Source organism: Stegodyphus dumicola, chromosome 6 (genome assembly GCF_044657685.1).
Source record: "Stegodyphus dumicola isolate Sdum_Otavi_A_Nest chromosome 6, ASM4465768v1".
Lineage (NCBI taxonomy): Eukaryota > Metazoa > Arthropoda > Arachnida > Araneae > Eresidae > Stegodyphus > Stegodyphus dumicola.
The window spans coordinates 60949681-60975466 of record NC_140773.1 but is presented as its reverse complement, the minus strand read 5'-3'; the positions used below and the strand labels follow the sequence as shown (position 1 = coordinate 60975466).

The 25786-nt window shown below is 32.5% G+C and overlaps 1 protein-coding gene across 3 annotated transcripts in view; it reads left to right on the top strand.

Moving 5' to 3' along the window:
- Positions 1-25786, top strand: part of LOC118194579 (uncharacterized) — a 134897-nt gene that overhangs the window by 53131 nt on the left and 55980 nt on the right. The window lies entirely within an intron of this gene.

The following is a 25786-nucleotide window of genomic DNA, read 5'->3' as shown; positions in this document are numbered from 1 at the left end:
CCTTGCTAATAGTCATAAGTTTGTAAATCAAAAGATTTATTGTTTTATTGTTAGTAGCTCCTTGATTTTAAGTGATGACAAGTGTTCCTAACTAAACAGAAAATTCAATGAATGAACGTAAATTTACGCCGTCGGATCGATTGGATCACTCTTCCGTTGCTGCTGTCATTATAAGGAATAATTTTTCTGTTAATTTCACTTCTGTTTTTCTGAATAATTTTTCTTCTTTCAGTGGCTGTCAATATAAGGAATAATTTTTCTGTTTTCAGTGGTGGTAATATTTCTGTTAATTTCATTTCTGTTTTTCTAAATAATTTTTCTGCTTTCAGTGTTGGTAATTTTTCCGTTAATTTCATTTCTGTTTTTCTGAATAATTTTTCTGCTTTCAGTGGCTGTCATTATAAGGAATAATTTTTCTGTTTTCAATGATTCTTTTCGGCACTGTATAGACTAAAAAGTAAAGTAGTTAGTTAAATCTACTTATAGTTTAGCTAAATGTATTGAGATGTAAAAAAAAACTGTTCTTATATTCTTCGTCACATGGAATTATAAATAAAATCGTAAGACGGCTTTACGTAAATTGTATTAGAACATTAACAGAACTTTTAGAACAATAAAAATGGTAGCATAGAAACGATATATTATAAGAATCATTATATTCAGTTCAGTTATATTTCTTCTAAATGATTTTAATTTAATATCCATTATTGTTAGCAGCCGCACGATTTTATTTTTAGTCACCTAAAGAACTTTATGATAGCTAAAAATGTTATTTTTTGCTTTTTAGTGAATTCAACAACAACCATGTAACTTAAAATTATTTCTTATATATTTTATATTTCGTAGCCTTTTGTTGAAAAACAATGAATAGCGTTTAAAGCCACATGTAAGTTCTAACATAAACACTCTTTAAAGACTAGAAAGGAAAATTCTTAATGCGAGTGAATGAAAATTTCTTGGCAACAAAAGGTTTCACATTTGATTACTATAATCATAAAAACGGTACCAAGTATTTTTATTGATAATTCAAGGTTAAAAAGAATAATTCAGATTTTTCATTCTCTTACAATCTTTACTAATTCAGAAAAATATTCTTGCGAAATTTTGTAAATATTTGAGCCAAGTTTGACAGTATTTTGGTTTTTGTGTATTGTTATATTGTTGTTTATTTTTAGCCCAATGGAGCTTTAGCCCAGATAGACTATTAGTATCGAAACGGTATTTTGCGTTGAATCACTAAAAGCACTGAATCATCTTTCAAATTGTTGCAGCCAAATATTATCGCCCTGTATTATACAAGTATTTAAAGAAATTAAATAATGGAGAATCTGCATGAATTTATGCATGTTTCTGGCATTGCGAAAAAACAACGGTACCTAGAGCCTTCAAACTTTGAATAACGTAATCTTACACCCGAAATTGAGCATCAGGACGCCCAAATTTCGAACTTGTTTTATTACCTATTTCATGTTTTGTAAAATTTTAACGAATTTTTGATTAACAAACTCAACGATTTGAACATTTCAAAGCGAGCAATGGCAACACTGTACGGCAAAAAGAAAAAAAAAATTATCTCCAGCCTGGGAGACTATCTGTCGGAAATTCTAAAGATACGCTGTTTTTAAATATTTTGCGACATTACTGCTAAATTGATAGATTATGTTGTTTAAGTGCAAAGGACATGATATTTAATACATAAAGGTAACACACAAAACGTTAAAAAATGTCCCTTTGGGCATAATATAAAATCTGAAAGCTTTCAGATATTTTTCGTCGTATTTTATGTAATTTTGATGTAATAATCATCGCTCGCAATTATATTTTTATTCCATATCGTCAGAACTTGTTAGTTTTTAATCTTAAGATTTACTTCTTTTTAAATAAGTTATATTTTTCAACAAATTTGATCATTTAGCCAACTTAATTCTTCAGTTTATTACAAACTTCTATTTCAGAACATTTTAATAATTTTTCGATTTTACGAATTAATTTAGCATTTAAAGGTTGAAAAGTGTTTTTCTTCTCTTTTTACTTTCAAGCTGTCATCCTTCTTTATAAAACATAAATTCTTACTATTTTCTTATCATTTTTCTCTATCTCAAGAAAACTTCTAAATTACCGAGTTATACAAACCATATCTCATTGACAGTTTGAACATAATGCGTTTTTCAGGTGCCATTCTGTTTTCAGCTACAAATGTTCCCAAGCAATCCGTGGTGTTGCCTCACGGGAGCTTCATAATTATAGCGCCGCTAAGTGCTCTAATTTGGTTAATTCAAAAACTTAAAATTGTAATCAAAAACTGTGTATTGCAAAAATAAGTATTTTAGTTTCAGACTATACCAACGTGGTTAGCATTTTATTCATCGCAAAGACCCGTCAGTAAGAAACGCGAAAGCCAGTAAAGATATCAAGATATGAAGTTGGGGAATGCAGGATAAGTTCAAGGTTGGTAAAATCAATAACCCATCTGCCCGCATACACAGCAGCTCAAAAAGTGGCTTCGATATCATACTCCAAAATGTCGTACTGCTATATAAGAATTTATGGAGTTCATTACTGAGGCATACAATGATATTATTTCTATTATTAAAAAAGGAAAGAATTAACATAAAATCTGAAAGCCTTCAGATTTTATATTACGCCCAGAGGGGTTTTTTTAAATGTTTTCTTTGTTAGCGTTATTTATTAATTATCATGTTTTTCACACTTTAATCACGTAAAATTCAATTCAAAATTAATATGGCAAAATGTTTGAAAACAGCTTAACTTTAGAATTTTAGACAGACAGTCTCGCACGCTGGCGATAAAAAAATGTTTTTTTCCGTACAGTGTTGCCATTGTTCGCTTTGAAATCATTGAGTTTGGTAATCAAAAATTCGTTAAAGTTTTACAAACTATTAAATAGAAAATAAAACAAATTTGAAATTTGGGCGTCCAGGTGCCCAAGTTCGGGTGGAGGATTACGTTATTCAAAATTTGATCGTTCTACACTGGTGTGCAAAAATTAAGGACGAGACTTTTTTTTCAATATAACTTTGTACAAAAGCTTTCCAAATCAACACATTTAATATCGTAAGATCCCCAATACGTAAGGACATGAGTAATGTAAGCAACACTTACTAAAAGAGAAATCAGAGGGATAAAAAGAAGCTTTATTGAAAAAGTAGCATGGAGCGCAATGCGACTGAAGGCCGAAACATCCCTGTGATGGGTGTCCAGCAAGAAACATCCGGTCTTTAATAGGGGATATGATCTCCCCTGACTGCTAGGCAGGTTTCACAGCATCTGCCCATGCTGAGAATGAAGGTGTCAATGAGTTGTTGAGGCATTGCTGCCCATTCGTCTCCATTTACTCCCCCATTACGTCTACCTGCATATCTGCGCATGTGCTACCGTACATCACCTTACTTAATCTCCTGATTGGTCTCTCTGTCCGCTCTGCCTCTTCGTTCAGCTGATTGCTGCCCATCGAAGCTCCGGAATCGTTACTGGTACTAAGGTACGAGCTGCCAAGCGTCTGCCTAGAAAATCCCATACATGCTCGATGGGATTGAGATCCGGAGATCGTGCCGGCCAATTCATACGTTCAATATCCTCACTCTCTAAGAGCTGTTCGGCAGCTACTGTGCGATGACATGGTGCATTGTCGTCCATGAAAAGGAACTGCGGACCCATAGCGCCTCTAAAAAGACGCACATATGGAAGAAGAATCTCGTTACAATAACGGTTCCTGTTGACTGAACCTGCGTCGAAGATGTGAAGGTCTGTACGACTACCAAGCATGATGCCTCCCCAAACGAGAACACCGCCACCTCCATACCTGTCCCTTTCAATGATGTTCGAGGGATGATTGCGGCTTCCCCGCTCTCTCCAGATGAGTATGCGATGAGAATCGCTACTCAGACTGAATCTGCTCTCATCTGTAAAGAGTACTCGTCCCCATTCATTGTCTCTCCAATTCTGGTGTTCCCGGCACCACAGAGAACGCCTTCTCCGATGGGCAGGCGTTAGAGGTACACACCGTACAGGGCGTCGTGCAAACAGACCACCACCGTGCAGTCTTCTGGCCACGGTAAAACGCGATATCGGTCGTCCAGTCGTCTGTGTCGTGTGTCTAGCGATTTCTCCCGCTGTCTGCCGCCTGTTTCTTCTGGCCTGTAAGGCAATATACCGGTCATCTGCGGGTGTGTTTCCTCGTGGACGACCACTACTAAACCCCCGGATAGCTGTTCCTGTAGTTTGAAATTGTCTCCAAAGTCGTGAAACGATGCTGTGAGCAATTCCGAACTCTGCAGCCACACTTGTCACACTGCGGCCTTCCTCCAACTTCCCAATGATTCGACCTCGGGTAAAAGCATCCAGATGTCGTCTAACAGATTGATTATTCGCCATTTCTCGCCGAGGCAGCAACTCGGTGTGATTTTAACTGCTATACGGCGTGCAATCTCTTTGCCAGAAATGCTGATCTTACACCGACAACATGCTTTATACTACTCAGACACTCCCCCATTACGTCTACCTGCATATCTGCGCATGTGCTACCGTACATCACCTTACTTAATCTCCTGATTGGTCTTTCTGTCCGCTCTGCCTCTTCGTTCAGCTGATATGCTAATTTTTCGACTTCGTCCTTAATTTTTGCACACCAGTGTATGTACCGTCGTTTTTTCGAATTGCATACATGCATGGAGATTCTTCATTATTTAATTTCTTTGAATAGAATACAAGGAATGAAATATTTGGTAACAACAATTTGAAAAGTGAAACGGACATTTATAGTGAAACAATGCAAAATGCCGTTTCAAGACTAACACCCGTTCTGGGATAACTCCCCTTTGGGCTAAAAAAACAATTGCCCTTTACACATTAACTGCAGAACAGAAAGACGATCTACATTTTACAGATCCTGAATTGATCTAAATGACAGAATTTATATCTGATTTTTTTTTCAAACAAATTATGAAATGTAGATCTGGAGATGATACTTCGAGCTTATTGATGAGACAAAACGGTAGTCATCTCCTTCGATGGAAAAAGTTCACCACGGCCCATATTCTTAAACAGTGTTCTAAAATATGAGTTCTACAAAGGAATTAGAAATTGTATGAGAGTACTAAACGTGTTTATTGAAGTCCTTAAGACATAAGAATGTTACTTTCCTCTTTCGAATTTGTACGTCTTCAGTCCTAAAAATTTTGTAGACGCATTTTATAACATTGAATATAGTATATTAAATAACTTATTAAAACTTCTAAAAATACTTTAAAACTAATATAAATTACTACACATATCAATGCTAGAGTTGCAGTAGGTATTTCCAATATAATGATTAATGATTGCGGGTTATGGTTTCATAAATGACTAAAATATAGTAAGTTTTGACTTTTTTGTATCATATTTGTACTGTTTTGCATTGAGCTAATTAAATATCATAAAATACCTTAAGCAGAGTTAAAAATTAATGTCCGCAAAATCATCATACTGCCTCCCCCTCGGTTTCATATTTCTTTAGAAGGAAAGTTAGTACGAAATATTTTTGTTAGGTGATCATTTAGATCTAGAGTTGCAAACCTTTACTTCTTAGCCTTTAACAGACAAGCCTTGTTGATTTCAGTTTTTAAATACTATGAAGAAGACCATTGCAACATAATAAAATTATTCTTTGCCGTAACTTAGGCTATTGCTTCCAATTCATTAAGAAGTGTGAAATATATCTGTGACAGTTTGTTTATATGTCATGGGTTCGTCTTTTATCTGAAACTGAAAGGGCAGAAAGATAACAAAAAGTTCCAGTAAGCCTTAAAGTAGTCCTCTGTTTTTGAGTTTAGCAGAGTAATATGGAAGCTGGCCCAAGTAGGGGAGGCATAATTGCAAACCGCACTTTGAGTTGATCAATGTTAACGGATTTCGCTTAGTGCGCATGTTCAGTGGCGTACCATTGGCGTGGGAAGAAATAAATACTGGAGACTAAGCATAAGCAACCTTGCACAAGTCTGTTCGTCATGTAGATCTTATCGACTGTTTACAGTACTATAGAAATTTGTTTCTGTTTATTGCATTTTCTTCTGTTTCATTTCAGTTTGGTTTATTTTGTGCATAAACATTACATTTAATATCAGTTATTTATAATAATTTCTTTGACTTTAATTCAGTGATTTAAACTAGATTTATTCCTTAATTTGTTAAAATATATACGAATGAAACGTATGGCAAATACTCGATCGCCTTTATTCCTCAGAAGTATAACCAATAAATATTCAGCTAATATATTTTGCTATGTTTCCTGTTTTGTAATCCTTCTTAAACGAAAATTTGCTAATTTACAATCGGTATTTACACTCTAAGTAATGAAACTACTTACAAACTGACAAGTTTTAAAACCCCGAACTGTTTAGGCCCAGCAACAATATACCATATTTATTCTCTTTTAAAATTGCGCCAAATTTCCCTTTGGGCACGCACAGATTGCGAAATTCGTTTAACACTGTCACATAAATGTGCAGTTTGACATTACGCGTACGAGAGAAGATGGCTATTGAAGCTGACATGAATTAATTTAACTTTTTTTCTTGTGATCATTCTTGTCAAAAAACGTTTTGAGTTCTGAATTTTTTTGAACCCCGTAAGTGATAATTATCTATCAAAATTACGTCATATTTTTTGTTACGATCTAGTTCAAAAAATATTACACTCATATTTAATTTGACGTTGTTTGTAAAGCATTTTCGTACCATTTTCTGTCTCGGAAGATAGTTTGTTTGAGAAAGCACTGGCTGGATCATGTCAATTTCAATGAAAGTTCAAAACAATATTTTGTTTCTAAATATATGACTCGGCTTTGTCGTCAATATTTTTTGCATAATAGATATTTAACGAGTAATTTGGTTAAATACAAATTTTACAATTTTGCTCAAGATTTTAGAGAAAGTTATTTGTATTAAATTTTTAGGTACTTTTCCGTCTTGCGGGCGCAGGAAATATAGTTGCCAATAATGGTACAATTGATGCAAACGGAATATACTAGCTGGTAACCTTTTACGCCTCATTTTCAAAACAAGTCTCTGCCATTTCTTATCATATTAATTGTTTCTTTCAATACTGGCATACAATTACATAGAATTTTTATCCAGAAAGTTTAATTTTATGCCCTAAGGCCATTCGCGGTCATTAAGTCAATTAGGATGCAATTACACCGCTCACCTGCAGGCGAAAATATAGAAAAGTCAAGGGTTAAATTCATCCATTCTAATGGGAATGCACTAGCGAAGTAAAGCACTGCGGTTTTACATAATTTCTGAGTAAGTTATTCGTACGAATTGAAATAATTCTTGCATTTAAACTTGCATTCAAATCAAGATTTAACTTGAAATTAATGTAGATAATTACTGAGAGAATTAGATTTTTGTAGCGTAGTTTGCGTGAGATGAGGTCACTTGGGATCAAGTGATATGAACCGGGGAATCAGGATGTTGAACCATGAAAGCATAGTAAATTCTTAAATCAATATCTTTTTACAAATTCATTGTCTTTATTTATTGGCTTTTTACAAAATTTTAAACGATATTAAAATGTTTATGCCTTCAAGATAAAAAAATCTTAGAACTAACATTTGTTAACATTTTTTATGTGTATACTGTATGTTGTCGCCAAGCAGAATTTGATGCAATTTTGATGAAAATGCAATTTTAGGGCCATCTTAATTCAGTTTGACATTTTTTTGGTTAGTTGTTTGTACAGTTTTCTGCGCGAATATTACAAATTATTAATGCTTATAAAGCAAATTCAAGTGTTAATTTTTTTAGAATTTGCAATATTATTTTTCTTTCTCTCTACTTATTATATTACATTTTATAGGTTAGGTTATTATAATACGGCAAGGCAGCCTAGGGATATCTACCTAAGGGGAGGCCTACCTATGTGGAGAAAAACTGACTTGTGTTCACGTAACACGTAAGGAAAACTACGAAAATCAACTATGCAGCCTGCTCATTAGCCTGGGAATCGAGCCCAAGTTGAACTCTGAGTACTCAGTGGTCTTAACCGCTCGGCCACTGGTGGAATATTGCAGCTTGTAGACATAAGCAGTGCTGGCGCAATGTCTGAGTTTGAAATTTATGCTAAACCTGTGAATGAAAGAGTAGAGTACGCTTAACAGATTCGATTGAATTATAGGCACAATAATGCTGCAATGAAATCATTACAGTTTTCATTGCAGCAATGAAATCATTACAGCATAAAGAATGTAGTAGCCTACTTGAAAATTTTTAAAAAATGCCTGATTACAGAACTAACATAGAGGAGGGAGAAAGTAATATTATCTTTGGAAAAGAAACAGAAAATGTACAAATCAAGACTGCGATTACTGCTGAAGAATCATTAACTGTGCTGAAATGTTATAAATAAAATAATAATAATAATAACATATTTACAAAAAAAGTTTTAATCGCACTGGGAATTTTACAGCGGGAAAACAAGTCACTATATTTCAGGAAGTCATGAAATATTTAGACCTAAATGCATGAGATCATTGTTATTGTAACTTGCCGCAGTTTGGTTACGTGTAATTTACATTTTAGTAAACAAAAAGCAGTATTCAGAGTACGTCCTGTGTCTCTTTCTTCATAGCTTTCTCTCTATACGTACCCATATAAACATCCATACGTACCCATATACATCTTTTGCCCATATAAATCGAACACTGGTAGTTCGGTTCGAGGTTCGAATCCCGCGAACGGGCTGGCTGCATGGGTGTTTTCGTGGTTTTCCCCATGTGTAACGTGTATACGAGCCAGTTTCCCTTAGAAAGTCCTCCACGAAGGCATCCCTCCCCTTAGGCAGATAGCCTTAGTGGGCTTTGCCATAATTAAATACACCACAACACCAATGCCCATATAAATTCTTATGGGATCTTTATTTTCACAACCGTTAGTCGCAGATATATAAATATAGAAATGTTTGAATTGATGCAAATATTTTTGTTTTGCCATTTTTAAACTGAAAAACTGATTTTGTAAAAATTATAAAATGTAACTTTTTATAATGTCTCCCACTCTCTCTATTTATATTTAGGAAAACTTTATACTCATTATTAAAAATTTTTTTTTAAATTGTGACTGCTGTACGACAAAAAATTGATCGACAAATCTAATTTCAAAGTTTGGGATATTTGATGTCATTTTCATTCTGCCTTGACGGTCGGTTAATTAGAATAATTTGAGGATCATTTTTAATGTTAGATGCCGGTCATGATATGCTTTTGTGATTAACTAGTGTATAACATTCTTTAATTCATAATTTTAATACAAATGGTTATGCTGAAAAAGTTTTCATTCAACCAAAATATGCTATTAATATTCTTATGATGTTTTATTCCTTTAGAATCATAATCTAATAATCTCACAAAAAAATCCATTAAACTAAGAATATTTTTCATTTTTGATTTGTGCAAATAATATCATTGATTGACTACGTGCTTAATACTGTCTTTCTAGGCTGCGAGTCTTTTCTAGAACACGAATTCTGTGAAATTCAATGAATGAAATCCCTTTTTTTAAAAAACTTTTTGCTGATTAAAAGTCTTAAGGATAATCTGCATAGAAATGCTTGTCACTGTTAGCATCAGACGACTTTTCTAAACTGGTATTTTATTTTTAGATACGTATAAGTGCAAACATTGCGCTCTTGAATTTGCGTACGGGCCTCAAATATAATTCCTAAATTTAAAATTAAATATCTAGGTCAATTTTTCTCGTACGGGCACACCGTTAAACGTATAAAAGTTAGATTTCCTAATTTTTTTCAAAACTGACTTTTAAAACTTAGAAATGCCCAACCATGAATATTTGCGTCGTTTAAAACATTTTTGTAAACTGAAATATATATTTACTTCCAATGGCTGTGAAAATGAAGGCCGGGTAAGATTTCTTGAAGACACAATGTATATTACGGTGTCTCGTCAAGATCCCATAAACTATGCATGGCGAAATTCCTGAGTCGAAATACATAAAAAATTACCTAAAAATTATACTTCTACGCAGGCCCGCGCCGATAATAGGTGCAGAGTCGTGCGGCGCACGACGGCGCCCAGCCAGTCATTAAAACAAGCAGTCCGTCTCGCTGTCTGTCTGAGTAGGAAAATTCTTGGATTATTTGAAGGTGTTTTTATCTTGTCTTGTTGATACTCTTGTCTTGTTGATACTCTTCATGGCGGCACAGCTGCTCACCCAGTGGTCTCTTTATTTTAACGCCCTTCCAGGGGTCCACTCAGGTGAAATCTGGGAAGCTATTCATTAAGATCTGTACCTAGGCAGTCTCGGCCACGGGTGTTTAAAAATCAGTCTCCACAGGACTGGAGTCATCGCTGACGATGGCTGTTTCAGGCTCTGCAGGGACCATATGGTACTGTTTTGTCTGTTCCGTTGGTTGCGGTGGAGTTATATATAGTTAGATATTGGTGGTTGTCCGGGGCGAAACAGCCCCGTCGGTGGAGTTGGCGAATTCAGCGAGCCTTTAGACTGCTTGATGCATCAGCATGGGTATTTTCTGGATTTTGCGAAAACTGAGTAATTTTAAAGTTTTGGTTTATTAAGACTTCTTCTCACTTTCTTTTTCTTCATTAAATTCTGATACCCAGACAATTTTTTTTTTCTCTCGATATCTTGGGAAAAATTAAAACAGAAAAAGTGGAAATAAAAATAAAAGTAGGAAATAACTGTTATAAGTGCTATTACATGAAACATTTCTTCTTCAAAATACTCGGAAAGTCACTGTTGAAATATTTTACCTTACTTCTGAAAAAGAGCATGTCTTAAACCATTGCTTGGAAATTATATGAATATCATATATTAAAACCAAACAATTCAAGGAGGTGGTGGTAATCTTTTGTTTGTTAAAGTAAATAAATCAAATTTAAAGTATCTATTTAAAACGTAATGAAATAATGAAACATTTTCCTTCAGTTTTCCTTATCGCTAAAAATCAGGAAGTGGCCAATTTTTATTTTAGAATACTTTGTATATTTTTACTTCACTTTAAATCTCAAATCGGTCTATTTTAAATTTAATGGTACTCCATAATAAATCTTTTCTTCTAGAAAGATAATAATTTTTAGTTAATAAACAAATGGTTCATGTAAAATATTTTTTTCCAGTAATTATGCTCAAATCGTTGCTTTTCTGAATTAAAGGGCTAACCTAAATTTAACATACTTTGTCACTGCACTTACCTTTTTCTATGTAGAATAACAATAACAACAAGCAGTCACAAAAAAAAAAAAAAAAAAAAAAAAAGATAAATAGTGCACAAATTACTATAATTGTAACAGTATACACAACATAAGGACACAACTACCCTTACATACGCATCAACATCGTGTATTTTCGTTCACATATACACTCTTTTGCAAAAAAAAAAAATCGAAGCACCATGAAGGAAGTGGTTGTTTTTGATGAAATTGAATATGTGTATAGTTCGTACACAGATAATAAAATAATTAAAAAATCAAGGTTATAGTACCTGTTCAAGGTTATAGTACCACGGCTTAAAATCACCCACTGAGTGTTCAAATTCGAGTTGGTCGACCGCCCCTGGAGATAATGCATGCTTGAATTCATCGAGGCAAGGAACGGTAGTGGTTTCTAATGTCATCCTGCGACACATTTTGCCAGGCATTCATCAGTTGTCGCTCCAGATCTGCGATACTTTGTAGTGCCCGAATCTGGCGGCCTACCATGCCCAAGACATTCTCGATTGGTGAAAGGTCTAGTGACCTTGCTGATCAAGGAACAGTATCAACCGCACGGAGACAGTCCAGAGATATGCGAACGGTATGTGGCCTGGCGAGAGTTTTGCCACCAGGGTTGCGAAGATTTTCTAAAGCGAGAACGCTTTCAGTTATTTCTCAATCTATTATATTTTTAACCTACAAATAGCATTGACTTCTGGAGATGCATATGACCACTGTCCTCACTCGCAGTTCATAAAATTCTACCATTTAAAGTAAAAAAATAATGTACTTGTTCTAGTACGAATAGTTAGTTCTAGTTCTAGAATGCGAAGAATTACTGTTATCTGATACCTTTCAGATACCGCATATTTGTCTGCGTAAATACAAGACAGCTTTTCATTTGCGCATTGTCGGAATAGCTCACCATACGAACTTTTCACTTTAACCAATGCAATAATGGGCGAAATTCGTTATTTTATTCTAATCCGCTATGAAGTTATACTTCCATGAAAGCGGAATTTCCGTACAGTGGAGATGTCATATTGGCCTTGTCCATTTTTTTTTTTTTTTTCGAAAACTCGTAAAGATATGGTTCTTGAGTCATTTTAACATTTTCTGTAAAATACGCACATAACTGCATGCATCGTGAACGTTATGAAAGGGCTTCTGGGATAACGGAAAACTTAACTAGAGAATAACACACAAGTAGAAATCTAAGTCAATATAACTTAAATTACTATCTACACTAAAAATCTGTGCGCATCTGTCTTTTTGTTTGTGGCACTATCTCCTAGGGAACGGCGGGGAGTTGAGTGTTGAGAGAGGTACCTCCGGATTCCAAAAATTCATGGGAAGCCATTTCGATCATTCTCGTCTTCTTACGACTTTAATCAGCCGGGATATGAATTAAAAACTCCGCAAACGTTAATTTTCGCACTCATTTTTCTGAGTGGCAACAGTCTCGCGCTGGAGATAAACATCTACTTTCGAAAAGTGTTGTCACTGCTCGCTTTCAAATTGTAGAGTTTGTTAAAGAAAAATTTGAAAGTTTTACAAATGTGAAATAAAAATTTCAATGCCAAACATTAAATATATTATTATTCTTGGTCATATTCTGACGTTGATGAAAATATGCGAGGCATTATATGTCGAAAATGTTTCGTTAATGTCAGCTGCTGTTGGCAACTTTTTTGTTTCAGGTTAGGATAACTGACACGGTATGTTATTGCCATGTTAATTCTTTTATTGATATTGAGAAAGAGTTATTACATTACATTAAATGTCAATCATGACGTCATACGTGTACGTATTAACCTGAAGTGTCAAAAATTTTTGTTTCCTGGTTTGGCAACAAAAAAATTATTTACGAATTGGTTGTTGCTTAACTGATTTCATTCATATTGAAATGTTTTGATGTATTTCTTTTCAGATGTTACATAGAACTTATAAATTTTGCTTTGGCTGCAGCCCGCTCATCTAGCAGCTTGTCAGCTCGTATATATTAAAAATAGGAAACAAAAATTGTCTGATTAAGAGAAAGACTAGCTTGTAAAATTAGACTTTCAATTTTATTTTATAATTCAAGGAAACAACATTTTTAACCGCATGGGTGCACAGGTCAGGTTATCTGAATATGGTAAAGCATATGAGTGTTCTTTGCCAAAGGGAACAGATGCTTTTGTGGAGAACTTTCTAAAGAAAATATGCTAATTGAGGCTGTACAGAAAAGATTCAGATCGGCAGTTTATCATCATGATGAATAACATCATCAAAATTATCTTGAAGACTGCAATATTTAGATTTCTGTTAAAAGCGATATACAATTTACAAATCTTTCTGTGGGAGAAATGTGAAAAATCGGCTATCCTTGTGACCTGATTTGAACCCCAGAAACCAAAATAGAACCGAAATAGGAACTTCATGGTCATTTCCCTCCGGCTAACTTACCTTCTAACCATGGGAACGACAGTGGCAGCAGACTTTTCGTATTTCCTAATTTTTTTTTGTCCATTGCATTTTTATCTAGCGTATACCTTTTCATGAAAAGCGCGAGAATGGAGGCTGACTTCAACCACATTCTCAAGTAAGGTGGAGAAAATAAGTGATCTGCGGTGATAACGACATTCGTTATATTCGCAAATGGGAAGGGCTAGCAACGGCCTTGAATTGCCTATTTTAAGAAACATTCTATAGCCGGAACGTGCTACAGTTACACCACGTGGAAGAAACACCGGACTACACACTTGAAAGAAATGAAATATCTTATAAATATGGTCGAGAGGTTGGCCAAGATTGACGAATTCTTTCAAAAAGAAAGAATTTCACAGTTTCATTGAAAATTATCTCTCAACGTTAACTAAAATGGTAGCAAAAGGCATTCGGAAAACTTTATCTACGACGCGGTTGAATGAGGTAGCTTGAAATGAGCTGGAAAAGGTCTAACGTGGACATCATATTAGCGTAGACAAAAAAATATTTCCGTACTTATATATATTAAATATAAGAGTAATTTATCAAAATTATAAATAGCATGCATTTACCTACCATTTTAGAGCGAAACGTATATGTGGAGTGGAGTGATATTCTGATACATTCGAAACTAAAAATAAGGAAAAAGAAGAGAACTAATTCAAAATTTAATTTCCAAAGCATCTAAACATCGAATATATTCTAAATACTCGTGCTGAGAAGTTGGGGTATTTTGAATATAAATATCGAAATTTAATACTTTAATAGTTGAAGCGACGGGGCTATCTGTGAAAATGAGGATAAATCTCTTGTATATGTTTAGAGTTAACATACTAAAAATCATTTTTAACATTACTTGATGTCATTTGTTATGATTCAAGATTTACCTAATACACCTTAAAGTTTAAAAGCAAATCTCGGTTTGAAAGTCTCAATATTTTTAACCAGTTAATACAGGAATTGCATTGTGTAGAAAAATAGAAGTAGTCTGAACGGGTTAATCGACCATCTGATTGTTTTAATGTTCCTAATCTTCTCCAACTTCTTTTCTGTACTTTAGATTTATCAGCAATTGGCTGATTTACTTGAGCGATGGTAAAATAATTCTGATTGCTGTTAACACATTCTTATCGCTTGCACTTTGAACGACCTTTATCTGGATGTATTTTCTTCATCCTTCTCAGTGCTAGTCACAGAGTTGAAAACTCTAATATGAAATAAATATTTTTTTAAGTGTTTTCCTTCAAATCATTCTTTCCACACACTTTTTCTGTGCGTTGGAACATGTGTATTATGAAAGCATAATGTATATGTTTAGAGTCTGTAGCCGTGCAGAAGCTTAGGATATGTTAAGGATATGAATATTTGAAATAAAATGCCCAAGCAGATGACAAATTACTCAGTAACAGCGATATTTAATATTGATATCCTTTCTATCTTGAGCGGCATTTTTTAAAAAACATGTTTCCCAAATTTTTTGGCTTCTCGACTCAGATGTACATGCATACAGTTGTACTGAGGGAAAAAATAAAGCAGGAAGGTTCTGAAATAAATAATAATAAGCAATATACATAACTATTAAAAGTTAAAATATGAATTAATTTGTAACTACATTTAAAAAGTATGTACAACTATACAACAAGAAAAGAAATAGTTTACATCATTTCAAGATGCATCAAAAATCGTGAACCAGTTCACTGGCAAATCTCAAAGTGATCTATACTTTGGGAACTATTCTCCTACAGATTCTGAAACTGAAAACTCTTTTACAGCGCAAAAATATTTCAACATATTTATAACTTTTATAGACATTCAGCTTTATTTTACTTTTTGATTAACAACAGAAAAATAAAATTTAAAATTCAGTAAAGGCATCAAAGATATATATAAGTAATAAAATAAAAGCTCATGCCTCATGCAAACCTCGTTTTTAATTTTTATAATATTTTTTCAATGCTTAGCCCCAAACTACTGCCTTTTTCTGGCCTGCCAGGAGTAGGCAATTAATGTACGATTTTAATTCGTTTTTCCTCATTCATTTTATTCTAAATATTACTTAAAAAATTTTGGCCTTACTACATTTGTTTGATTATAAACAGGCTATTTATCTTTTATATTTTCTTACACATCAACCCCCTGAAGATGTCATGAGAAATATAAAGTCATTTAGTTTGAAAAACAATTTTGTTTTTCATTTTTTTCGAATTGATGAAGTGACTGCACTTTTTGGTCGACTTGCTTTTTTGTTCGTCTTCGCTATATCTGAGTAAATTTTCTGAAATTTGCTATCAATCTCAATTTTGATTTAAATTTTCATCCCAAAATTAATTAAGTTTTTAAATTTTTTTCACTTTTATCAGTTTTGTGTAACGATTGTTTAGACTATTTTGAATGAATCCCGTTTTTGTTCTATTTTGATGTATCTAAATATGATTTCTGAGCTTGCTTTTTATTTTAATTTTAAATTAATGCAAACTACTAACTTTAATTTAGTAACAGTCCCTTTTATTCCTCATTTTAATTTGGCTACATCTCCTTCCTGTCCTTAAGCTGCTAACTTTTTGTAATTCGTGAATCTAAAGAGCGTCATTTCAAAATTAATCCTCATCATGCCATCTTATGTAACATTTAGCAATGTGGATCCTTTTATCAAATCGCAGATCAAAATTTCAGCAAAGAACCGACTCTAGTATATCTCTCGCTGCTGCTGAATGCGTACTTGCTCCCCCGTTGCTGACATATATTGCTCGTTTCTCTGTGTCGTCCATTATTTCAAGATATGCTAAGCTGTACAAAATTATAGGGTGCATATAGCCCCCATGATGATGTGTGATGAAGAATATATCTCAAGAATTAGTTGTCTAGCAACAAATTAAATTTAACGTAGGTCACGGCTGCAGAGTCATCATTATAAACAAATAATGCATCCCCCAATCCATTACAGCTATCTCCCAATCATCAAGATATTTCAGATTACATCACACACATACAGACATATATATATATGATATGTATGTGTGCGATAACCTAGAACGATGTTGGCATGTAAATACATAAACAAATAGTTGTAATCACGGCCAGTTCAGTTATTTCTGCACATAGGTTTACACAATCATGACATAGGTTTAGGCAGCATATTGAGCGCAATCTGCTCTCACGGTTCTTGGTCACATTTATGCGTTTTTACATCTGTATGAAAATACAATTGATAAAAGAGAAGTGAGCAGTGACTTGTTGGCAGAACAGCAAGCCAGAGCAGGAATGTGACGTATATAAGACGAAGACTCGGTTTACTTTAAGAATGATTTACTTTCAATTTAGCTTTATTTTGATTCATTAATATTAAGCATCTGCTTCCAAATTTGAAACAAATATTATTTAAAGCATTATGCAAATGTCTGAATCATTAGCGTAAGTTAGAATCATGTGACAGAAGTTAATTTTGAAATGATGCAGTCTAGAAAAATTTATTCTAAGCAATATGGTAGATTCCACTCCTTAACATGAAAAATAAAAAGCAACCTCTTTTTATGATAAAAATGGAAAATAATCAAATTAAAATGAAGAGTTCAGTAATTATTGCAAATCATAGTTAAAATTTTGATTTACATATTTTGTTTTTAACCTTACCTATATATACTGGATTGGAAAGATTATGCTCAAAGCCCCCACTAGATATCCTATTTAAGTCATATTCTTCTTACATGTATCACCAATATTTGAGCAGTATATTAAAATAATATGTATTCGTTACCTCTTAATATTTACTTATTCGTTACCTCTTAATATTTACTTATTATCTTAATATTTACTTAATATTTACTTATAATGCTAAAAAATAAATTTATGTAATTTTTATCTGATAATGTGATACGTAGGCGATTTAATTACTTCTCTCGTAAAATAACTTGAACATATCAAAAGTACATGTGAGGCTATCTTATATGCAAGTATTTATTTTTTAAATACTTTAAAAAATGCAGAATTATTTTATATGTAGGGCAATCTGATATTCGTTTCAAGTTTTTACTTGTTTAAGATTTAGGATTTATGGGCACATCTGAAAATCTATTCCTTAATGACAGTTAGACTGCAGCTGTTGCTAACGATTTATCTCTGTCACAAGAAAACTAAAATTATCTACATAAAAAAGAAGAGATATTAACGGTAACTAAAGTTTCATTTGAAATTAATATCCTTAAGTTAAATCAATATAAACTTATGTTTCTTTCAGATAGCAATCATCAATACATAAAATTTAAAAAAACCAAGCAGTATGTATACGCTACTTAACTATTCGCATATTTAACTTCTCTAAAGAATTAACTCTCGATGAGCTTAACTTTCAACTTTGTTCAACTTAACTGTTAAACAGCTAAACTTTCGCGAAACACCAGTCTCTAAGTTAAATTTTGCTTACACATATTATCGGAAAGATTAGATTTTAAATTTCATCTACAACTGAATTTTAATTTTGATTAGTAACAGCTGGTAAAAGCATCTGAGTAACCACGCAGTTGCGCAGACACACATCAATATGTCAGGTGCTGAACATTATATCCTCAACCTAGTTGAGTCTCTTTTTTTTCATACCCATTCAGTTTATCTTCTTTTAGAAACTATAACGTGATTAAAATATGTGAAAAAGACAGAGGAACTTCAAAAATGAATTGATTAAGGTGTCTTTAAATAAAACTTCATGTGCTTATAAGACATTTTCTTAGCTTCCTCATTTATAAAATATTTTCACACTTTAGTTTACAAAAATTTAGAGAAAGAATTCCAGGATCTATCTTTTTTGGCAGAGGATATAATACTAAAAAATGCATTTATGACCTTCTTTACAAACCTGAATATATTATTAAAATCTTCTTAAGAGTTTTAATAGTAATTCAGTTGTTAAATTTAGTAAATTCAATTAAATCATACGTATCAGATTTCCAAAATTTTCAAAAATGTGACAGTATGATATATGAGCAAAAAATGCACAATGCTCAAATATGCAGGGCAAAGCATTTGATTTTCAAGCACGCATGGGCATGAAAGGAAATAGTCTCTAAATCTGAACTGCAAAATTCGATAGACTTACAGTTTCAACCAATTAAGAAAAGTACCTATCTATCTGAAACATCTATCTGAGACGAAAAAAGTAACTGTAGCTTTATCTAATACAAATAATAATCTTTTTATATAATGATAAATGAATAACAGGTTTAAGTAGTGCATTTCAGATCTAAACTTCATACGGTACCTTACCTAGGGCCTAAATACCGCTTAGGCCCACAAGATCCGGGGCTAGGGTCTCAGATTCTAGCAGGCTTATCAGTCTAAGATACGTATACATTCAGATATTTACAGTCATGATTTTCCTCCATAAAAGTAGGAGAAAGAAGCGTTGAGGACATTGAAGAGGTGCATTGCCTAGGAGTCCAAACTATTTTAATCAGTTCTTCAGCATAACGTTGATATACAACTAAAAATCTTACAAAATTGTAGATGTCATCGAGCGCTTGAATGGAAGCATGTTAATAAAATTTTGAAAAATTTTGATTCCTGTTTTGATAATAATAAGATAAAAGAGAGAGTAATGCAGTAAAATAAAGCCTATTAAAATGTAAATTTTTAATAATTAATTAACGAATTAGAGCAGCAGCAATTCTGCATTTAACGCTAGTTTTTATTTCCCTCTTAAAAATTTTAAATAATTCTCATATGGTAATTTTTAGATGAAAATGATGACAAGAATATTCTCGAATATCATTTATTAAGGAAAAAGGATTAGAACTGATTTAAAGTTAAGTTAATTTAATTTAAACTGTAAAAATCTTTAACGTCTCCCTGTTTGATATTTTTAGATATAATTTACAATTCATATATAGACTGGTTTCCAAAAATTAAGGAAAAATCACAAAAGTAAAGATAACTCGCTCAAAAATAAGCCAATCCGTATAAAATTTGAATATGTTGTAAAATAAGAGTTGCTGAATAAAACTGCCGTATGCAAATTAGTGGCGATGCAATCGGAATACGTTATCTGTTGGGAGCATAAAATTGCATGTTTGAGAGCCTGAAAATTTCTCTGTGATACCGAAATAAAAAATCTGGGATAGCCAATTGGTAACAATGACCTCTAGGCATTATTTGCCCGAAGAACTGCGATGGAGGGATATAGGGAGACTAGAGGCAGGATAAAGTCAGATAGAAGTGGCCAGATGGGCTAAATGTGAATTCTTCTGTAGTTCATAGACTCTAGCAGCAATTTCTAGCCAAAGATTTGGCTTCCAGAAAATTCAATCAAGGGCGTCCAAGCACTACGACGGACACCGATGACCGATATTTGTTGTTATGCACACGAAGAAATAGAACAGCGACTTCGACTCAACTCAGGTCCTCCTTGATGCAGCCACCGGAAAGTTGGTGTCAACGTCAGCTGTGCTTAGGAGATCACGAAGGAGGTCTGTTAGCGAGGCGACCAGCCATTTGCGTGCAAGTCATAGATCACGTCATAGAAGGGAACGTTTGAGGTGAGCACATCAACATTGAAAGAGATGCATACGGAAGACGCTATGTCTGTGTTTTAGATGGTATGTTTTTAGGGTGGAAGCACAGACCTCCATGTCTTTCCACCTGGAACCGAGAATGCTCAGAGCTCGGGCATCCTTGATGCTTATGTGCGCCCTTGGGGAAATAGGTGATGATTCCCTGCTACAGGACGACAACGCTAGACCGTATTGGGCTCGCATCATGGATGATTATCTTCAGCAGCAAACAGTTCAGCGCATGAACTGACCAGCATGATCACACTGGACCTGAATGAACGACCATGTTTTGGATGCTTTAGGAAGACGTATAGCTGCTCTCAATCCTCCTCTTCGGAAGCTTGCCACGTTTACAACTGCTTTGCAAAAGCCCTAGCTATCACTTCCTGCGGAACTGATAGACCGCATAATTGACAGCATCACACATCGCTGTAAATGCTTAATTGCTTCTAGGGGAGATAATACTCCATATTGAAAGTAATTTTCATAAACCAAACTGACACGTCCGATTTGTTTATTTTATACATATACTATAATTTCTCTTACACCATAATTGTCTGGTAATTTCTTTTCATGTTATTTTATACCTTACTAAGTGCTAAGTGTTCTATATTGTTAGTCAGTTTCATTAAATTCTACATGCAACTTTTTGAATAATCGTCATTTTTGTGATTTTTCTTTAATTAGTGATAACTTTTGTAATTTATTTAACAAGCAAACCTTTCCATTTCTCATCTCTTTTAATAATTTCATATAAAAAATAACTACACTTCCGAAAAACAAATTTATGTTATTTATATACTTTCATGTCATAAACAAAAGAGCTTTTCATTCTATTGGTAGACTTTTTGACGAAGCCGTTTTATTACCATCTGGTTAATGTGAGTCTGGCAGTTTCGTTTAATTATTTTACTAATTCATTTCCACACATTTTTAACAAATGTTTGCAAATGTTATCAAAGCATTTTCAAATTTATTATTTTATTTTTTATGTTTAGATTTATTACATTTTTAACAAATGTTTTCGAATATCAGTTATCTCCAAATATTATCAACAATATTTTAAAACCTACGTTTTACTGTAGCTAAAGACTTATTACTGACAAAAGATGTTATTGCTAACTGAGTCGTCAATAGATACATTACTTCAAAGAAATCTTTATTGGATATCCTTTAAAAAACAGTTTTCGGAATTTAACTTCCTACTTATGGGTTCCCTCATTTTGATACATAAAATAAATATAAATAAATTTATATTAGGAGATAATATAATTAATATTTCTTTAGTAAATAAATTATTATTATTATATATATATATATATAATATATTCTAAGTAAAAGTAGCTATGAGTAAATTAATAAGCTTAAAACTTGCGCTAAAGCTGATAAGTAATAAACTAATAATTTATTATTAGAAAAAGTACTTTATATATTATTTCCAAGGAACAGAAATTCAATTAAAGCCATGAATTATTATAAGAAAAATGTTTTAGTCAGTATTAGTATTTTAAATTAGTATAATCTAGTCCTTTATTACATTATTATTATTTATTATTAATTTATTTTTATTTATTTATTACTTCTATTATTATTATTTTATTAAAACCATTTAAAATCTGTAAAGAGATATCATTTAAATCTGTAAGAAAAATCATTGAATTTTCTTATAATAATTCATGGCTTTAATTGAATTTCTTTTCCTTGGAGATAATATATGAAATACTTTTACTAATAGTTAATATATACATATATAATTCTATAAGATGATGATTACGAAAGATGAAAGATTACATAAGACAATGATTATGAAATATAATTTATAGATTATGATATACGTAATATGTATCGTAATCTTATCTGGTAATGTATATATATAGTATATATATATATATATGCCATTATCATAACCTGTGATATATACTGTTACCGATTTTGTAATTAGTTAGCTATTTTTAGTAGAATTGTAATTAAAATTGTTTTATTTCCCCATGCAATGCAGCACGTGACTAGTTTTAAAAGAAAGCTATGCTGAAAAAGTAAAATTACAGGAGCACGCGCATTTAACATTAAATAAATAGATATCTCGTAATTGTACTCTTTTACTGTCCAGAAACCTCGAGAAAATACCAGAATGTTCTCGTGCATGACTGAAAAGCTTACAAAAGTAGGAGAAAAATATTTGAGTTCATCTGTTTACTAAGTTTTTATTCCTGATTGTAGCGAGTTCGCTGTGAGATTGGATTAGCTTTCTCTGCAGTTTGTAATGTGTTCTATTTAAAGTTTTAGTAGTTTAAAATATAACTGCTGTGTGATATTGCACCAATATCTAGAATATTTTAGAATTGTACGATTATCTGTGAGGAAACATTTCAGCATTTTGTTTTATTTCTTGTGATAAGAATAAATTTTATTATCCTTTCATCAGACTTTTGCATTCAATCTATTACGAACCCGTACGCGCACAACGATATCATATCATAATCTGGTTATATGTATATATGCATATATATAACCAGAAGCAGTAGCACAGTGGTAAACTGCATGATAGACGCAAAATTTCCAATATCAAAAATGATGTAGAGAAAAGAAATTTTCATCTTTCGCTATATCTTCATTAGGGAGCTGGAGCAACGAAAGAAGTAAATGCATCATCCTATTTCTGAACTAACAAAGACACAATAAAAAAATAAAAAAACAAAATCTGAAATGTTTCAGATTTTAAATTACGTCCAAAGGGGCGTTTTTTAACATTTTGTGTGTTACCTTTCTTTATTAAATATCATGTTCCTCGCACTTAAACCATAAGATCCAGTGCAACAGCAATATCGCAAAATAGTTTTAAAACGAGCATATCTTTAGAATTTCCGATACAGAGACTCACGCGCTGGAGATAAAAATGTTTTTTCTGCACAACGTTGCCGTTGCTCGCTTTGAAATCCTTGAGTTTGTTAATCAAAAATTCGTCAAAGTTTTAAAAAATAGGAAATCGATCATAAAACAAATTTCAAATTTCTAATTTGGTCTTCCACATGCTCATATTCGTTGGAGGATTATGTTATTCAAAATTCGATGACTCTATGTACCGTTGTTTTATCACAATACGAGAAATATACATACATTTATGCAGATTTTTCATTATTTAATTTCTTCAAATATAATGCAGGACTCTAACATTTTGTGGCAACAGTTTGAAAAGTGAACCGACATTTATGAGTCCGACGCAAAATGCCAAAACGAAACTAATAGTCCTTCGGGATTCAAATCCCTTTGGACTAAAAAAAAAAAAAAATCTGAAATGTTTCAGATTTTAAATTACGTCCAAAGGGGCGTTTTTTAACATTTTGTGTGTTACCTTTCTTTATTAAATATCACGTTCCTCGCACTTAAACCATAAGATCCAGTGCAACAGCAATATCGCAAAATAGTTTTAAAACGAGCATATCTTTAGAATTTCCGATACAAAGACTCAGGCGCTGGAGATAAAAATGTTTTTTCTGCACAACGTTGCCATTGCTCGCTTTGAAATCCTTGAGTTTGTTAATCAAAAATTCGTCAAAGTTTTAAAAAATAGGAAATCGATCATAAAACAAATTTCAAATTTCAAATTTGGTCTTCCACATGCTCATATTCGTTGGAGGATTACGTTATTCAAAATTCGATGACTCTATGTACCGTTGTTTTATCACAATACGAGAAATATACATACATTTTTGCAGATTTTTCATTATTTAATTTCTTCAAATATAATGCAGGACTCTAACATTTTGTGGCAACAGTTTGAAAAGTGAACCGACATTTATGAGTCCGATGCAAAATGCCAAAACGAAACTAATAGTCCTTCGGGATTCAAATCCCTTTGGACTAATAAGGTTTAATACTTAAAATAATTTCAGAAAGCTGATAAAAGTATTGTGGGTCTTTATCAGTCCAGTCTCTACAGGCCATAGAAAACAGGGCAAAAATTGGAAAATCATAGAATAAAAATCATAAACAAGCTTGAAATTTTTTTTAATTAAAAACTTGCGTATTTTTTATTTACTTCTTTCGTTACACCAACCGCACCAACCGCTTGATGACGATTCTACCATTGTTTGAGCCTATCATGCAGTTTGCCACTGTGCTTCTAGTTTTTGTTGTTCGCATATGGTTTGCTCCGAATCGCATATAGGATGGATTTTAAACGTATTATATAAATTTATTTTGCATTATTACCGTTACTTGTTCTGCTTTCAGCGTGCAATTGGATTTGATTTTGAACTGCTTTTAAATTCATATTTATTCATTTATCCATACACACAAAACACACACACATATAGTGAGAAGATATATATATATAACTTCTCCCTTGACATGCACTTAGTCAATTCTATTTCTTAAATGCATGAAAAGTGTGTTACAAAATAATTCTCGTCAAATCTGTTGAAAAAGGTCATAATTATATGGTACATGAGCAATACCTCGACGGAATTTATCATTGGCAATTAGTTGGGAAGTTTATTTTCTTTTTGGATGCTCATAAATTCAGCGTAAGAAATACTTAATTAAAAATTAGTATTAATATTTTGACAATAACAAAAGCGTTTTTCATTCTTTATTGAGCTTCTTGATGAATGAGAAGATAAAATTTTTTGAGCAGCTATACCATTTAACTGAGTTATTGATTGTGTACTTTTACATATTTAATTCTTTTAACAATTAAATTTTGGCCAAGAACTTGATCAAACAGTTTCACTTCTTAATTTTATGCGCTGTGCTGTATTGGTTACTATATTTAATATTTTAGAAACATAAAAACAAAAATTTCTTAACTTGAAATATTCTGATAAAAATTTTGCACTTATAGTTTATTAAAAGATATGAAGTGATATTCAAAATAGTATTTATGTTTGCTCATCTTTCCGCTTTGTATTTTATTAATTTAAAATATTTATTCCCTTTCATTTATTCTATTTTATTTATTTATTTTCATTTTAACTAATTTTTCAATATATTTTTAAGTTTATTTATAAATTATTTTATGCATTTGCTTTGATCATTATTATTCCCCGCTTTACGTTATAACTTCTTGATTTAGTATTTAGAAATTTAATCCAGTGTATGACAGAAATCATACTTTCCTGATACTTTGAATTTTAATTTGAGTGAAACATGAAATACCTAAAGCATTCTAAGAAAAAATACTTTTGCAGTTAACAAATGAGAGATTACAAGACACCAGTCCAGAAACATGTTTAAAATTCTAATTAATCTTCAAATACATAGAGCTCAGTAATTTGTATATAATGACGACAATTAATTTCCATTTCATTTTTAAGATATTTATAAGAAACAGAATACTAATTTTATGAAATAATTAAAAAATCCTGTTATAACAAAAATGTTAAGTTTTCGATATTGTAGAATTAATATCCTAGCTTTATAAACAAAGTTAAAAATTAAGCCCATATTTTTCAAATAGCATGCAAAATTTCGCAATTTCGATGAATGAAGTTGGCAACACTTAAACGGCTGAAAAATTACCACTCATAATGTAACTAATAAAACGAAATTA